Consider the following 18,668-nt stretch of genomic DNA (forward strand, 5'->3'; position numbering starts at 1 on the left):
ACTTGTATTTGTTGTTGTCCAATTTCTTTTGTGATAGGCAAGAAGTACAAATGCTAGTTTTGATCATTACCAACAAGACTTGTGTTCCAACCTGTACCAAGCAATAGCGCTAAAACAAGCTGATGTTCAAAGTAGAACAGTTATGCTCAAATCACAACATTAATGTTATAATCATTAATTAAAGCCAAATAATTGAGAATGAATAGAAAACTCATCAGTGACTGTCTCATTTCTGTGAACAATCCAGTGAATTAACTTGAGGTCTCTGGGGATCTCTTTCTATAACAAGGCTGAATAATAGTCCTGATGCCTCAGTGGAATGCAACCATGGACAATATAATGAAACCTTCAAGGCCAAGGAATTCTAAAGCTCTATCACTCATCTGTGATAAGGGAACAGTTCTCAGAAGGGGCAGGAAGATGACACAGTAAAGAAGTCAACGTAAGAGAAAGAAGCAACAAACTAAGCTTGTCTCCAATCCCTGATCACAATATCTTTCTGAAAGGTTATGCGTATGGAGACACTTGATAAACACAGAATATAAAGTTTCATATTATCACTGCTTCAACTCTGCAAAAAAAAATGAGAAAACTATTGCCTTTACCAAACTGGTTTTTTTAGCTTCTCGGGGCTTTCATCTCCAAGTGTAAGTGTTATAAAAAGATGAGCTCTTTATTGCACAATGGGAAGCAGCAGCCTGTGTTTCATCGACAATTAACTACCTAATGGAAAAAAAGACATGCTCAAAAATTGGACATTTTCCAGCCTGCCATTTGCTAATTACATAGAAAAACCTGCAGTATTCCATTTTATTATTACTTCATAATTTTAGCCTGCTCCTCATATTATATGCTTTGGTGCTTTGTACTTACTTAATATCTTTTCATATTATTTACAACAGATCTGGAACTTGACCACCATTTGTATCAATAAGGAATGATAATTTCCCAAATAATATTCCTACTATTTCTAGATTCCCTTAATATATGGTTTATCTTGGCCAATGCTGATTATTTAAATTTTCATTATAATGTAATGAACAAATTCTCCTATGACATAGAGAAAAGGTCTTTCTGATCCATTACATTGTATCATTATTCAGAAGGCACAAAAGTCCATTTTGTTCCTAGTCTCGATCGACTTCTTATTTCTAATGCTCATCTTTTGTATTCTCCTTTTATTTTGTAAGCTGCTTAACTTTTGCTTTACTTTGTTCCTTGAATTTTAAGAATAATTGCTGTTGCTAAAACAGAAGAGTTCAGAAAAATTAAAGTATACAAAATAAAATCTTTTGCTGCATATTTTCTTTCTCAGATCTGGCAGGGATAATGCTACTTCCAAAATGAACAAGAAATTTGACTTACAATGCTTTAAAACACCTGCTCCATTTATAAACTCCAGCTTTCAGTTCTTCCTACCAGTTGTTAACATAACTCTGAATCCATACAGACTTATCCAATCAAGCGCAATGAACATCAATAGTCAACAGACTCACATAATCAAAGAAAGAAAAGTTGAAAATCACACAACACCAGGTTATTGTCCAACAGGTGTATTTGGAGGCACGAGCTTTTGGAGCACTGCTCCTTAATCAACTGGCTGTAGGACAGAATCATAAGACATAGAATTTATAGCAAAGAGTTACAGTGTCATGCAACTGAAATGATACACTGAACAAACCTAGAAAGTCTTTCATCTTTTTAAATGCAACTTAACCCAGCTACCTGATGAAGGAGCAATGCTCCAAAAGCTAGTGCTTCCAAATAAACCTGTCAGACTATAATCTGGTGTTGTGTGATTCTTAACTTTATCCACCCCAGTCCAACACTGGCTTGTCCACAACAAAGAAAAGTTGAACACTGCAGCAGAGCTTTAAACACCAATGGAGGTAGGCGGACTTAGGTTTTTACCACAGTGGTGGCCCAGTAGCTTAGAGCATTTTCTATAATTCTGTTTAAAAAGGTTAGAGAGAGGATACTTTCACTCCTCCCAGCCCCTGCCATTAACTGGTCAATTTGGGGAAGATCAGTGGGAGGATGATGGTTCCATCCACATTGTTGGATTTTGACTCCCATTTGATCCTGATGTCAAGGTTCTGAAGCGTATTGGCAAAATTCTGCCCATAATATTCAGAAATCAGTATTAGTTATTCCTACACTTCCCCTAGAAGTGGCAAAATGTTCCCAGACATTCATACAAGATTGTTTGACCCAAAAGTGCCATTGAGGTTGTTAAGAAAGCAACGCCCATGTCTACGTTTACAGAGGAGCAATGATAGAATCCTTTGAGCTGGATGAAGCAAGGTGCCTTGTGGACTTTCTTGGTAAGTTATGAGTGACAGCCACCCCTATCAATTGATGAGATGTCCCATGCCAAGCTCCCATTATTCCCAGAGGCAGTGGTGGAGAAAAACATGGAATCAATAGTTAAGATCTGACATTGTTAAGTTCAAAGTTGAAAACTGTAGGTTATGAATTGCCTAATAGAGAGATGAGGCTCTCTTCATGAAACTCATTTTGAGCTTTGTGGAAGAGTGTCAGAAAGATACTGGTATGGATGGTTAAAGAGGATATCAACCAGAAATCCAGGGCTATTCTTGTGTGTGACAGTAAATCTAGAAAAGTGAACCCCACCCCCATTGGCTGAATGGGCTACTTAATTGTGTTTAGCAAGAAACTAAATTAAGGGTCAGCGGTAAATAAGATTTCGAGGAGTTAAGTATGGAGCATTGATGGGGTCTTCCTCCAACAACCTTAGAAGGCTTGAGAGAGAAAAGTAGCTATGAACAGGATGCTTTTGTAGTGGATAAATTGATAGTACTTGAGAATTTATGGGTATAATGCTTTACAATAATAGTTAGCAATGTTCATGTTCATTTTGAAAGTCTGAAACCCATTCTGGAGGACTTGCCCTATTAATTCTGGACCGTGGTGGTATCTATTTTCTTAGTACAATCACATACCTCTTTGAAACAAAATTGTAGCAGCTTAGGCAGTTTACAAATCCAAATTTTGATTCAGGTGTTTTGTGTGAATCAGCAATTTATAAGTATTTCAAAGTGCTATTAAGTAAGCTTGTTAGCATACATCACCATATTATTGAACTGTCTTGTAAACCATGTATTATTTCAAAACAAAGAAGTTACAGATTTTCATAAGTAAAGAAAAAGTGACTTTTATGCATTGCAACAGAAATTTTCTGCATAGTGTGATGAGACGTGTTCTCATGGAATTAAAAGTTATTATTTTATAATGACCACAAATTTGTATTGTGCCTTTTACCATGATGAAGCCTCCTGAAGCATGTCATGCAACAATTATAAAGCAAATCATGATGCTGAATACTGAACCACTTAAAGAGACTCTGGGACAGATGGCTGAAAGGTTGGTCAAAGACAAGAGTGTTGAAGACTACATTATTAGAGGCAAGTGAGGTCAATAGGCAGAGCATAGGGGGTGACCTTATAAAAGTCACGATTGGTATGGATATGATTTGGAGATGCCGGTGTTGGACTGGGGTGTACAAAGTTAAAAATCACACAACACCAGGTTATAGTCCAACAAGTTTAATTGGAAGCACACTAGCTTTCGGAGTGCTGCTCCTTCATCAGGTGATCATGGGGGACACAATTCTAAGGCACAGAATTCATAGTAAAAGTTTACAGTGTGATGTAACTGAAATTATACATTGAAAAATACCTTGATCGTCTGTTGAGTCTTTCATCTGTTCGAATACCATGACAGTTTCACTTCTTTCATGTATGAATCACAAAATCTTTTTTTTTAAGTTGCATTCTCAAGTTAGCTGTAACAATGGGTGTTAGCTAGACAATATGTTAGGTATGAATAGGGTTAACAATAGGTGTCTTTTCCCTGGGATGGATTTCAAGATGAGGGAACACATTTTTAAGGTGAGCGGAGAGAGCTTTAAAAAAGACATGAGGGGGATTTTTTTTAAACATGGTTCGTGTGTGGAATGAACTTCCTGAGAAGTGGTGGATATGGCCATAATTACAACATTTAAAAGACATTTGGATTGGTACATGAATAGGAAAGGGTTAGTGGGTATGGGCCAGAAGCAGGTAGATGGGACTAGTTTAATTTGGGATTATCTTTGGGATGGACTAGCTGGATGAAAGTTTCTGTTTCTGTGCTGTATGACTCCATGACTCTAAGTATATTCTTCATCTTGGTGCTATAGCAAATCTCATCTCAACCCCAGGTCTTTGACTTTCCAAATTCAGACAATCTGGACATTTCACTATTCTTCCTGAACATGTTATCATCAAAATCGGGAAAGACTGATAGTTTGTTGGGTAAAAGGTAGCTTTTTTGGACTCTTCCTCCTGGTCTGAGGTATTTTTCTGACCCATATACTTCTTTCACAAAGGAGCTGTCTCTGGTAGAACAGGCACATTTTTCATTGCAGTGTCTTGAATCTTTTAACATTCCTTGCACTTTCTTAGGGATATCTTCAATGTAATTGTGTCTGCCACATCTTCAATTTCTGTCAGTGGATTCTTGTTTTAATCCACCTGTAGATCTATGTTGAGATAAGTTAACATTTCACTTCAACTTATTGATGATTTTCCAGTCTCTGGTTCACTCTCAGTGGTTGAGTTCTTCGTGAAATCAACTTGTTCACTCTCTTAATTGTCCTATCTGAAGATTTTATTCTTGCTTGATGTGATATCCATTTTGATTTTTGGGAATTCTTCTTTGGAAAGTATGGTCGGCAGATTTTCAGTTAACCTTGTCCCTTGACCCTTGACAATGATCTAGCTAGTTTAGACCTCAAGCATTGTTTTCACCAAACTGTCCAGTTTAGTTTTCTAGTTAGTATAGTCTGAATTTAAATTTTCCTGGCAATACTATTACTTATGCAATGCTTTCCTTATATAATTTGTTACTTTGTTTAACAATTTTTACTTTTTATTAATTACAATTTATTTTTGTTTAAATCTTTGCCCTTTTGGCCTGAATGATTGACTGAACAGACATTAGAAATTCCATGAAGTAAACCAAGGATTTCTTGCACTGGCCACCAACTCACAATGCAGCTTATACTGCTGCCTTGAAACTGAAGGTTTCCTCCATCCCAATGTGACTCTTGTCAGGTCTGAAATGCTTTTTTATCATTCTTTGAAGTATCAATATTTGCAGCAGCATCTGGTTTTCCTTGAAATCTTTGGGCATCTTATCAGCACGTTTGCCTCATTGGGGCTGGGGCTGTTAAATTAGGTAGATCCAACACTGATCTCCATGTTGAGTCAGTTGACATCTGAATCATCAATGTGTATAGGCTCTTTAGGTGCATTTATGATCCAGTGTGTGTAAGGGTAGCTGTTCTAAAAAGAAGACTTTTACATTTGTTGCTCATCCTAAGTGCCCAGAGGGCGGTCAAGAGTCAACCACATTGCTGTGGTCTGGAGTTACATGCAGGCCCGACCAGTTAAGAATGGCAGTTTCCTTCCCTAAAGGACTTCAGTGAACCAGATAGATTTTTCTAACAATTGACAATGTGTTCATGGTTATCATTAGACTCTAAATTCCAGATTTCTTTTTAATCAAATTCAAAATTCACCACTACGGGGAATAATGGGATAATCTAGTCTTAGATCTACCTCCCACAAACCCTTACTTGAGACTCCCATCAAGTCCTTGTGACATTATCACTGTGGGTGGTGCTTAATGAGCCAAATCAAATATTAACTTTAAAAGATCCTACCATATCCTGAGTGCTAGGTTCAATTTTGTTCTGCGCACTTAAAAAGCGATGTATTTAAGAGACTCAGTTCTATGAAGGTTCACCCAACTGACTTGTGGGATGAAAAGATTATCTTATGAAATCATTGGGCTATATCCAGGGCCTGGGGTATAACGAAGTACAACAGGGCTCAATAATCAGGACCTTGGCTTAACTGGATTTGCTGTACTCCAGTTGCTGCAGGCTGCTGCACATGGGAGCTAAGGGCAGGGTTGGATGGAAGGCTGGGGCCTCAGGATTAGCCCAGGAACAGGATAGGGGCCCATGATTTCTGCTTTTGTCCCGACCTGTATCCATCGAAGTTTAAAAGAATGAAGGAGGTGAAATCATTGAAACATACAATATTCAAAGATAGTTGACAGGGTGGATGCTTGAAGGATGTTTCTTTTTGGGAGGAAAGACTAAAACAAGTGGACACAGTTTAAAAGGTAGGGTAACCCTAAACAGAGATGAGGTGAAAACTTTTCCCTCAGAGAATTAGTCTGTGGAATTCTCTTCCCTATAGAGCTGTGCAAGATAAAATTGAATAGTTATAAGGCTGAGTTAGATAGTGTCTTGATTGACCAGGGAATCACAGGTTATGGAGTAATTAAGAAACTGGAGTTGAGACCACAATGAGCAGTAGCTGAATGGCCTGCTCCTGCATCTAATGTTTATATGTACGTTCATAAATGCCAAACTGCAACATTTGAATTAAGCTAAAGAACAAATTTTTTTACAGATAAGTTAGCAATAAAGAAAGAAACACACAAAGAATTATCAATGAAGGCTCAAATATTAAAATAGGGGGAGAGGAAGTGACATGTGGTCAAATCAGACACTGCGCCCATGAGGTCTGGGAAGATGGAGGACCAACGACTTATAACGTTTTTATTTCCACAGATTCTTTTGGAATATTAATTGGCAGGCAGGAGTGGAACTTCAGAGGTAGGAACTTCACTGTGAAAATGGTCTGATGTTGGCAATGTGTTACACAGAGGCTTATTTTCACATGATCCGACATAAAATAAGGAAGGGTGTGGACAGGGTAAATAGACAAGGTCTTCTCCCTGGAATGGGGTAGTCCCGAACTAGATGGCATAGGTTTAGAGTGAGAGGTGAAGTGGGATATGGCACGGGACAGGATAACACTAGGCACACAGACACACAAGATGGCCACTGAGCCATATGTTGGCCACTTAACACACAAGATGGCTGCGGGACCACAATATGGAGAGAGACAGCAGAGCAAATACAGACACTGCCTGGGGCCACCAGAATGCCAGCACAATGCACTCTTAACCCAGTTGATTAGTTTAAGGCAGGTGGGGGAGAGAATACACATGAGTAGCGTACACTGCCCACCAAAGTGTCTTGGTCCAGCCAACACCTTTGATAGAAATGCTAACAGCTTGATATGGACTCAATACAGAATGATAGCCAGGGCTGCGGTCATTGTCCCTTTCAGGAAGAGTGATTAGGGCCCATTACTACAGCAATGGACTACTGCCCAGACATTGAAACTGATAGTGTCTGCACTGAAACTGACAATGCCTGTGCTGAAACTAACAATGACTGCATCGAAACTATTAACGATTCTGCAATGCTTACTATAAACAAATCATGTTGCAAAGACAATACTCTCATCACTGACCTATTATTACAAAATATATAAAAGTATTGCAACATTTGCGAGTTTTGAGAAGATTCATAGCTCAGGTTGAGGTTCTGCATGTAGGTTTGCTCACTGAGCTGGAATGTTCGGTTTCAAATGTGTCATCATGATGCTAGGTAACATCTTCAGTGAGCCTCTGAATGAAGCATTGGTGTTGTAGTCCACTTTCTATTTATATGTTTGAGTTTCCTTGGTTGGTGATGTCATTTCCTGTGTATGACATCATTTCCTATAGTGATGTCATCCCCGGTTCTTTTTCTTAGGGGTGGTAAATGGAATCCAAGTCAATGAGTTTGTTGTAAACACACCAATGTAACATCCATGGGATCTCCAATATCGGGGTTCTTAGTAGAGGAAGTAATGCAGAGACTCGAACAAACAGCTCTGCCAACCATCTAGCCCAAACTTTGGGTCTGCTATGTGGATGACATGAAACAAATTAGAGGAAACTTTCAAGACCACCAATAATACCCTTACTGGCATAAAATTCACTAGAGAGGAGGAAAACAACAACAAACTGCCATTCCTAAATGTTGCAGTAAAATGAACAGTCAATGGGGATCTTCAAACCAGCGACTACAGGAAACCAACACATATGGACCAAATATTGAACTACAGAAGCAATCATCCCAACATCCACAAACGAAGCTGCACTAGAATATTATTTCAATGAGCCATCACTCACTGCAGCACAGACAAACTACAAAGAGCAGAGGAAAATTACCTATACAGTGTATTCAAAAAGAACGGTACCCAATGGACACAGTCCACCGATTTCTGTGCAATAAACCCAAACAAGCAGACACAACATGTCCAAAAACCCTAGCCACTCTCCCCTGCATTAAAGACATCTCGGAAATGACTGCCAGACTACTCAGACCCCTTGGCATCATGGTAGCCCACAGACCCACCAACACACTAAAACAGCAGCTAATGAACTTGAAAGACCCTATACAGACAACAAACAAAACTAATGTCATCCACAAAATACCTTGCAAAATACTACATTGGACAAACAGGCAGAAAACTAGCCACCAGGATACATGAACATGAACTAGCCACAAAACGACATGACCCTTTCTCACTAGTATCCTTACATATGGATGAGGAAGGACACTACTTCAACTGGGACAACACATCCATCCTAGGACAAGCCAAACACAGACATGCGTGAGAATTCCTAGAAGGATAGCATTTCACCCAGAACTCTATCAACAAACACATTGACTTGGATCCCATTTAACATCCCCTGAGAAAAAGAACAGGAAATGATATTATCATAGGAAATGATGTCACCACAGGAAATGACATCACCAACCCAAGGAAACTCAAACATATAAATAGAAAGAGGGCTACACCACCACTGCTTCATTCGGAGGCTCACTGAAGATGTCACCTAGTATGGTGACGAAACGTATATCCAGCATCTTGACATGTCTTCAGGGTAGAGAGAAAAATTGCATTGACCACTGTGCTGTTGGTGTCTTACTCGCCCCGGAGCTCTGGTATTTCATTGTACAATAAACCCTGTCGTTGAACCCTGACTCAGACTCCAAAGCTGGTGATTTTCCCCACAACAGAGGGGAAAGATTTAAAAGGGACCTAAGGGGCAGTTTATCATGCAGACAGTGGTGCACATGTGGAATGAGCTGCCAGAGGAAGTGGTGGCGGCTGGTACAATTACAACACTTAAAAGGCACCTGGATGGGTATATGAATAGAAGGGGGTTTAGAGGGATATGGACCAAGTGTTGGCAAATGGGAATAGATGCATTTAGGATATCTGGTCGGCATGGACAAGTTGGACCGAATGGTCTGTATCCGTGCTGTACAACTTTATGACTCTACTACGTTTAGTGAGTTTGCCAAAGCATTTATTGGCCTTCAATTACCCTCAACTAAAATTAATTACAATTTCCTAGATTTTTCCAACTGTGCTGTTAAAGGGCCAAGGTCATGATGGCAGGAAATGATCATTAATTTATGACAGACCATCTGTGAGTAACTCCAGAGGTGATCAGGCAGCAAAATAACAGAATAGCATTCTTTTTTAAAGGCCATTCTAAAGATATCATTCCAGACATTTTCTGCCAGGATTGGGTCAGAAGGCAGGGTACCAGAATCAATGCATGTACAACCAAAAACAATGCATGATACCTTTCTGCAAGTATTTATGGTCCAGGTGATTTTCTTGAGGTGGAGGGGGAGGAGCATTTATGGAAGGTAGAGATGCAACTCTACCTACGGTAATGATCGGGATATATGTAGGTGCTCACCTTTGAATCTTCACAGATATTCATGGGGACAGCTGGCCTTCGGAAGTTGTCTATTGCAAACTAGCTGACAGCTAGTAAGTGTAAGTTCAGATGTGTTTTGAATGAAGGAAACTACCTTAAGAAAAGCAACAAAAATCAAAACACTGCTACATTTTCAAGTTGGGCCCCACTGTGTTCCAGCTCACCACCTGTCCTCTGTAATATGAAAAATCTGCATTTTCCACTCTTTCATATGTACGCATTATTGAAGAGGATATGACCATCTTCCTTTGTGCCCAGGTATGACTCCATTCAGCAGAGAGTTTACCCACTGATTCCAGTTTTGCTCCTTATTGCCACATTCAGTCGAATGTAGCCTTGATCTCAAGGGTTCTCACCTAACCTTATTCACAATGCATTTCCAATACTGGCCTTTGTAATTGTAGAATATAGTGTGTGATCCATCTTAAAACAAAGCATTACTATGGTATGAAACTCAAATTATCTTAACAAATACCATGTCACAATGAAGACACAAGACTATAAAACAAATAGCTTCTTCCTATTTAAATACTTCAGAGCATGTTATATGAGGCTAAACGTAATTGAGCATTTAACACTCAAATTCTTCTCCATGGAACTTATTTTAAACAATTGCTAGCTTTCACAAATTAATATCATTTGAGGTATTGCACTCCACATTTACTCTGTTTGAGGCTTTGAAGAATGAAAACATGTTATGGTGTTTGATTTTTCAAGCAGCTTATTATATGTGACTTTTGTAGCGCAGGGTATAAGAAAAGTTTTGAAGTCTAGAAACAGTGGGTGCTCTGCTGCTAAAAGCAAACCAATACTTAGTGTCAGCTGTGGCTTATTAGGTAGCAGCTCTGCCTTTGTGTCAGAGGATTGTAGCTTTATATCCCCCTCTGGAGTTAGGGACACCAGATCTGTTTGCATGCTACAGGAAAACGTTGCACTGTTAAAGACATTTCAAAGAAGAGGGTAAGCCAAGAAGCAGCCTGCCTTCTTGGATAAACGTACAAATTGCAAAGTCCAATTCTGAAAAAGAGGAATTTAAAAATTTCTGGTGTGGAGGTTATGCAATTTAACAGGAAGATTTAGGCACAGATTATTTTCTAAATGGGGAAAGGCTTTGGAAATCTGAAGCACAAGGGGACTCATTTCAGCTTCTCTTAAGGTTAATATGCAGGTATAATAGATGGGTAGGAAGGCATATGCAATATTAGCATTCATTTCGAGAGGGCTAAAACACAAGGGCAGGGATGTAATGCTGAGGCTTTAGAAATTTCTGGTCAGACTGCATTTGAAATATTGTGAACAGCTTTGGGCCCTGTATCTAACGAAAGATATGCTGGTCTTGGAGGGGGTCCAAAGGGAGTTTACGAGAATGATCCCAGGAATGAATGGGTTGTCATATAAGGACCGGTTGAGGACTTTTAGTCTGTACTTGATGGAATTTAGAAGGATGAAGAGGTCTCATTGAAAGCTATAGAATACTTACTCGGGGACACAGTGGCTCAGTGGTTAGCACTACTGCCTCCCAGTACCAGGGACCCGGGTTTGATTCCTGCCTCGGGTGACTGTGGGGAGTTTGCACATTCTCCCCATGTCTGCGTGGGTTTTCTCCAGGTGCTCCAGTTTCCTCCCACAATCCAAAGATGTGCAGTTCAGGTGAATTGGCCATGTTAAATTGCCCACAGTGTTAGGTGCACAGTCTGGGGTAAATATAGGGTAGGAGGAATGGGTCTGGGTGGGTTACTCTTTGGAGGGTCGGTGTGGACTTGTTGAGCAAACTGGCCTGTTTCCATGCTGTAGGGAATCTAATCTACTCTACTGAGATGCCTGGATAGAGTGGACCTGGAGAAGTTGTTGCCACTAGTTGGAGAGACTAAGATCCAAGGCCTTAGCCTCAGAGTAAAAGGATAGCCCTCTAGATCTGAGATGGGGAGGAGTTTCTTTAGGCAGAGGATGGTGAATCTATGGAACTCATCGCCACAGAATGCTGTAGAGGCCAAGTCATTGAGTTTATTTAAGACAGAGAAAGATAGATTCTTGATTAGAAAGGGGATGAAAGGTTACAGGGAGAAGGCAGGAGAATGGGGTCAAGAAACACATTAGCCATGACTGAATGGCAGACCGGACCTGATGGGCCAAATGGGCCAATTTCCTCTCATGAATCTTATACTGTTATGGTCCCAGCCAATATTTATTCTTCAATCAACAGCACTATAAAAAAAATCTCACTGCAGTTGGTGGGAGCTTCCTATGCACAGATTGGCTTTTGCATTTCCATACTACAACAGTGAATGTGCAAGTACTTTATTGTCTGACATCCTGGGGCTGTTTAAGTATACTGGATAAAATCTTTCTCCTAGATTGTGGCTCCTCAGTCTGTCACTGCAGCATTTTGCGTGGATGAAAGCCAGGGGAAGCTTGGAGTGTTTGCCAACACAAAAGATGCAGATGAAAAGACAGCTCTGTCATCTTTATAAGGAGATTAACTGAAAGGTCAGTCACAATTGGATGTGTATTTTTTTTCTTTGTCCAGCTGCATAAAACTTCAGAGGCTAAAGCTGTTTGTAACTCTTGCCCCCTTGTGTTACTGAGGTGTACTGATGCCTGTCAACTTCATGCCCACTATTTTTCTTTATTAGCGCATTCAAAAGTAAAAGGATTGCTCACCATGGTTTATTTTCCTGACTTGATATTGCTGCACCAGAGGCACACTCAGGGATTATTAATATTCTGACTACCAGCTGGTTAACCAGTTAAACAAAGATAATTGGAAAATAAACAAGGCCAACCATCTGGTTTATAATTGAGAATTATCCTGAAGCTCCATCCCAAATCCAAACTAATCTCAACTTCCAAGCATCGATAAACTTTGATCTTCTCCAGCTCTGTTTATGTGTGACTTGTGAAAACACATGCCAATTTATTTGGACACAGTGCCAGTAGATTCAACTGCAATTCCTCATGTATTTAAATCAAGGCCAAACTGGACTGAATATGCATTAATTTACAGAGTAAGTTACTCAGCCACATGCAAACACACCCCCACACAGGGAGCAGGTGCACAACCTAGAGATATTGCCTTTAACCAAGAGGAAGTGAATGAGTGTGACAGCAGTTCACTGAACAGAGAAAGAACTATTTGAGACAGTATAATATTCAACCCCCCAAAAAAAATTGTGGATCCTGTAACCTGGAATAAATGATAGGCTAAACAGTTTTAAAATGCTGGCGATATTCTGCAGATCTGGTAGTGTCTGTGGAGAGAACAAAGAGAGTTAACCTTTCAGGTCAATGGCATTTGCATCCATCCCAAGAGTAAATTGGCTCAATTATACTCAGCTTGGGTTCCACCAGGGTCATACGGTGCTGAATCTCATTTAAAACCTTGGTCCAAAAATAGACACAAGTGCTATATTCTTCATGAGACAGAATGCCTTTCATATCAAAGCAATTTTTGATGGATTGTGGGCATCAAGGAGCCTGGGAAAATTTCAATCAAATAAAGAAATCAGCCTTTCCATTGGCTGGAATCATATATAACTCAAAGGAAGGTGGTTGTGGTTGTTAGAAACCAGTGATCTCAGACCCTAGATGGTGCTGAAGGAGTTCCTTAGAATAGATATTTCTGAATCAATATTTCAGAGATGTTATTAGAATCCCCACAGTGTGGAAACAGGCTCTTCAGCCCAACAAGTCCACACGGACCCTCTGAAGAGCAACACACCCAGACCGATTCCCCTATCCTATTATCCTGTATTTGCCCCAGACTAATTCACTTAACCTACACATCCCTGAACACTATGGGCAATTTAGCTTGTTATGGGTCTGGAGTCACATGTAGTCCAAACCAGGTGAGGATGGCAGATTTCCTCCCTTACAAACCTGATAGGTTTTTCCAACAACCAGCAATTGTTTCATGGTCACCATTTTTATTCTAGATTTTATTGAATTCAAATTTCAGGGTGGGATCCCATGGTGGAATGCAAACTCAACTTCCCAGAATATTAGTCTCAAGTTCTGGATTACTAGTTAAGTGACATAACCACTACACATTGCCTCCTTTGATGTAATATGCGCTTGCAATGCATCAAGACCTGGACAGTGGTAAGGCTTTGGCTGATAAATTTACAAGTAATATTCATGCCACACAAGGGCCAGATAGTAATTGCCTCCAACAAGAAAAAAGCTCAACCATCTTTCCTTGACACTAAGTAGAATTCCCATTACTGAAACTCCACTATTAAAATATAGCATTGCCATTAACTGCAATCTTAACTAGACCACCCATGTCCAGATATGGCTACAACAGCAGATCAGAGACGAGAAATTCTGTGTCAACAGAAAAACATCCTGAGTCCACAAACTCAGTTCACGTCCTGTAACGGACAGTCAGGGGTTGAGATGAAACACTCTCCACTTACCCAGATGAGTGCAAATGCTCAAGAAGTTCAACGCTATCCACTTAACAGCCCAATGGATGGCACCTCGGCCACCATCTTGAGCATTCAGTTCCTCCATCATTCGTTGACAGTGGCAGCCAATTGTCCCCTATTTAAGTTGAACATGTTCAAAGCCCTTTCAACAGTATATTCCAAAGTCCATAACCTATACAACCCAGAAGAAAGAGGGCAGCAGATATGTGAGAGCATCACCACTTGCAAGTTCCCTTCTAAGTTACACATCAACCTGATTCCACCATTTCTTCATTTATCACTGAGCCATAATGCTGGAACTGCCTCCCTAACAGTTCTCTGGATGCACCCAACACATAGGCTGCAGTGGTAATAAAGGAAGATATCTACCACCTTCTAATGGGAATGGGCAATAAATGCTGCCCTTGGTATCAACACTAGCATCTCAAGATTTAATTGTAGAAAAAAAAACTGAATCTCCATTATCAACTTCCTGGGGGATTACCATTGAACCAAAACATAACCAACTAACCACAAAAATATAGTGACAGGATCTGATCAAAGTTTCTGTGGTGAATAATACACTTTCTGCCTTCTGCAATCTAGTCTACAAGGCACAGTCAGGAAGCTGATGGATTATCCCTTACCTCGGAGGGTGCAGCAGTCTGTTTCCATTCAGGACAAAACAGAATATTTTACGAGGACCACGATCCACTTTCTAAACATTTATCAGCCCAACCCCAATATAGAGTGGTGGTAATGTGTCCCACCTATAGGATACACTTCATCAAAGCTTATTCAACAGCACCTTCCAAAATCCTGACCTTGTCTTATACGTCTACATTTAATACCACCAGAATTCCTTCTAGTGATCCTGCACTCACTTAATTTTTATTCTTTTCTTTGTAGTAAGTTAGAAAAGCCCTTTTGATTTCCTTTCATACTGAGCTTTCTTTTCATCTTCTTTTGATCTTTCTTAGATTTTATTTTGTGCTGTTTGCCTGAGTTTTATCATCTGCCTCTGTTTTTATGTCTATCTAACTCCAATCTGTACCTTAGTTTAATTCCAATCTTCAGTCTAAGGATTGAAACTTTGATCTAAATGGCAATCCAGAGCACAGCATGAAATTTGAAAGCACACATGAGGGTGAATAAACACAATGTAGACAAACTTAAACCCATGACTTCATAGGCCTGCTTCGGTATGTATTAATGTATGAAGATACATATGCATGCTCACACTCAGATTCTTAAATTTACTTTGGGATAGATATATTGTTTTGTCAGGCACTATATAGATGGGAATTTAAAAGAGGGAAGTTTAATTATTAGTCTTGAAGAAGGATTTTAAAAACTGTATTCACTTAGCGCCTTTCACAGCCTCATGATGACCCAAAGGTTTTGCATCCAATGAAATACTCGTGAGGCATAATCACTGTTTTAATGTAAGAAACATGGCAGCCGATTTGTGTACAAGTTCTCATAAAAGCAACATGGCAAACCAGATTGTCTGGTTTTGGATATTAGGTGACAAATATTGACTAAGATACAAGGGATAGTTCCACTGCACTGCTTCACAGTAGTATAGTCAGCAGATAAACTCTCAGTTTTATGTGTCATCCAAAATGACATCTGCAAAAATGCAACATCCTCTCATCCCTGTACTGGAGTGTCAACAGGGATTTTTACATTTGAAATTATCTGTGTGATAAAAGGTCTGTCATTTATATGTATATTAATATTCTCTTGTATTAGAGTTGAGATTTTAACCTTGTAGTAAATGAGCAGGGTTTAATAATAACCAGGTCAATATTTATGAAACCATGAACTTAAGCCAGTATATATCAGACAGCACTCCTGGAGTGTTAATAGATATTTGTTCATATTGTAGAGTTTATGACATAAGAGGGGGAAAATGAAGTTTAGCCATTAGTTTAGCAGAAGCTAGGATAAGTTTTTTTAATAGAGAAAAATATCTTGAATTCAGTTTGAAGGAGACCTGACAGAAATCAGATATAAGAATAGTTGCTCTTTCAAAACAGGAGCTTGTTCACAGCAGTTAAGGGAATAAGCTACTTCAATGTAAGTGTTTCAGTTTATGAAAAGTTCCAGACAAGGGGTGTTTGATTACAAATCTACATTGGTAATTACAAGCTAGGAAAGTCTAAGAGTTCATTGTGCAGTTATAAATATGGTTTCACAGAACACAGGACCAATAGCAAAGGAAAACCTCTCTGGATTTTGATTAACTGTAAAGAGCCAACATAGAAGTGTAGGAGGGATTTTGTTTTGAAAAATGTGATGCTGGAAAAACACAGCAGGCCAGGCAGCATCCGAGGAGCAGGAGAATCGATGTTTCGGGCATAAGCCCTTCTTCAGGGATTTTGTTTTGCCATGTTTTAGACATCTTTTAAATTGTGTTCTCTGCAGATTGTGCGCTTTGTCTGATTTTTTTTCCTTCTTACATCAAACAATTTTCTGTTTTATTGTTAAAAATCAAATCTGTAGCCTGATATGTTTATGTTTCATTGAAAAACCACCATATTAAATTAAACAGGAAGCAACAAAATACGATCTATGAAGGTAGATTTTATTCTGGAATCTGGCTTGTCCAGTAGTACATCAGTGAGAAAAACAACACCTGAATCAGATGCACAAATGTTACCAACTGGGCCATGGCTGACACTCCCTGGCTGATGTCAACTGAGGCAATACTGATGTATCAGTGTTTTTTACTCCTTTCATTTAATTAATTTTAATTCATTTGTCACACTCAGAAATTAATTGCCACAGGGGTGAAGAGATCACTTTGCAAACATTATGTTCGTGAGGGAAAAACTAATGCAAATAGATTTCAATGAAGAAAAGTGCAAGAATTCTTGCACCAGAATAGAGAAAGGCCAAGGTAAATATTTGTTTCAAAATGAGAGATTAGGAGCTGTGCAGGAGCTAAGTAGTTTGCAATATCATGAAAAGCTAACATACAGAAAATGAAATGAGAAAAGCTATCTAACTTAGAGTCAGTGGTAATCTCACAACTGTATTTTGTACTTAATGATATAGGCCACAGGGAAACAAAGAGTTATTGAAGTTGGTGAATTGAGTTGCTGCAGTACATCCTGTGAAAGGTAAATTTTGCATCCACAATGTGGAGGAGGTGGATAGTGATATTAAATGTTTGCTTTTATCTCAAGAGAGCTAGTAAAAAGTGTTGGTTGTAGTCTATTGGTCAGATTCCATCCAGAGCACTGACTTAAATTGTCGGTGCTTTGCATGAAGAAAGATATATTGACTTGGGGGTTGGAGGAGATCGCAGATTTACTAGAATAACACTGGGCTTAAAGAGTTAAATTATATCAATTGTGTCAGCTTGATTGCTTTGAGTTTATTGAAAGATGATCTAATTAGAATGTTTACAGTGAGAAGGAAGTCAATCAGCTTGATAAAGGAAAATAATTTTCTCTGGTAGAAGGATTCAATAGAAGGAAGCATCATCTTAAAATTAGAGTTGTACCATTTAGGGTTGAAACTCAGAATGTATTTTTCACACAAAGTGTTTAGAAATTCTGGAACACTCCCCAAAAACTGGTGATGCTTTGTAAGTATATATTTTCAAGACTGAAATCAATAGCCCCTTGTTAGACAAGGGTGGTGAGTGATATGGAGCAAAGGTGGGTAAGTGGATTGAGACCAGGATCAGCTGGTATTTGATAATATGGCAGCAGTCTCAAAGAGCTGATTGTCCTTCTCCTATTTTTATATTTAACATCAGATTACATCTTATTATACCCTTTCACTGTATTTCACGTTTTAAATATTTCTGAACTGAGAAACAATATGCCAGGGAGGAAGATCAAAACATCACATATGGCGATAAATATGGCAAGTTATTCTTTTTAAAATCTGGATCGACAGTCTATGTGTGAGATAGGATAGTCACAGCCAGAATAACTCCTCACGTCTGTCTTTATCTGTTTTCAGCTGTACCGCATTGTAGTTGCCAAATACTGGAGCTCTTTCCATTAGATATGTTCTTAGGTTCAAAAATACCTACCAAACATGGACTTTTCTGAACCCTAGAATCCAAAATAGTTTTTTTTTCTTTTATTATTATGAAAGAAAGCTAATGTAAAAGTGAATCAAAATGTATGACTAATATGAAAGGACATCCAAAAAGGTTTGGTAAACATGAAAAAATGTCTAATGATTTGATTAACATGAAAGATTTTTTTACAGGCATTGGAACACTAGAAGAGCTGTCACAGGAACAGTGGGGTCAATTAGGAATGAAATGAAGAACAGTTGGTAGAGGCAGAAGGTATGGCATCAAGGTATTAAATTAATATTTAGGTTTGTTGTTTAAACAAGTGGCATTTGACAAAGCTACAGCAATCAGGAAGTTACCCAGACTTGATGGAGTGCTTCTTAAATCATCTAGTGTAATTATAGTACTCTGTAATAGTATAACAGTCTGATTATAGAGAGCATTAAAATACTTTACTGCTCAATAACACGCTAGATTGGTTCCCCATCACTGCAGTCACT

General features: G+C 39.0%; 1 protein-coding gene across 5 annotated transcripts in view; it reads right to left on the reverse strand.

Moving 5' to 3' along the window:
- The window catches only part of LOC140465848 (acid-sensing ion channel 2-like), a 1,252,445-nt gene that overhangs the window by 775,742 nt on the left and 458,035 nt on the right, over positions 1-18,668 (reverse strand). The window lies entirely within an intron of this gene.

This window comes from Chiloscyllium punctatum, chromosome 42, assembly GCF_047496795.1.
Source record: "Chiloscyllium punctatum isolate Juve2018m chromosome 42, sChiPun1.3, whole genome shotgun sequence".
Taxonomy (NCBI): Eukaryota; Metazoa; Chordata; class Chondrichthyes; order Orectolobiformes; family Hemiscylliidae; genus Chiloscyllium; species Chiloscyllium punctatum.